Source organism: Corvus brachyrhynchos, unplaced genomic scaffold (assembly GCF_000691975.1).
Source record: "Corvus brachyrhynchos isolate BGI_N302 unplaced genomic scaffold, ASM69197v1 scaffold133, whole genome shotgun sequence".
NCBI lineage: Eukaryota > Metazoa > Chordata > Aves > Passeriformes > Corvidae > Corvus > Corvus brachyrhynchos.
Genome location: NW_008237249.1, coordinates 860,494 through 861,153, shown reverse-complemented (window position 1 = coordinate 861,153; position 660 = coordinate 860,494).

The following is a 660-nucleotide window of genomic DNA, read 5'->3' as shown; positions in this document are numbered from 1 at the left end:
GGGGAGGACTCGGAAGTGCCGCCAGGAACGGTGTGAGCGGCACCAGGGCAAGGACACAGAGGGAATATTTTAATAAACACTCGTCTCTTTTATTTATCAGCTCCTGCATGGTGTTCCTGGTGGAGGCTGGCTCTGCCTGGGAGCCCTTTCCTGGGCTGAAGTCCCAGGGGTTTGGAATTAACAGTGGAATTATTTTGCTGTAATTATTCATCTTTTCCAGAAGGAGCAGAGCAGGGTGGGGTGGATGGCGTTGAGGGGCAGCCGGCCTTGCAGGGCCTGGTGTTTTCCCGCTTCTCCATCATGTGTGGAGGTTTTTGGGATGGGCAGCCCCAGGATGATCAAGGCTCCAGCTCTACAGCCTGCTGGGGCATTTCACACCGCAAGAAATCCGCGTGGAAAACAGGGCCTGGTGTTTTCCCGCTTCTCCATCATGTGTGGAGGTTTTTGGGATGGGCAGCCCCAGGATGATCAAGGCTCCAGCTCTACAGCCTGCTGGGGCATTTCACACCGCAAGAAATCCGCGTGGAAAACAGCAGCGGGAGCCCCAATGGGAACAGCGGGTGCTCCCACATTCCCTTCTCCCTGATGGGTTTCCATCCATCCCATCCCTGTGCCGAGGAGCCGTTGCTCCTGCTGCAGCACCGGGGAACTAGGAGCCTG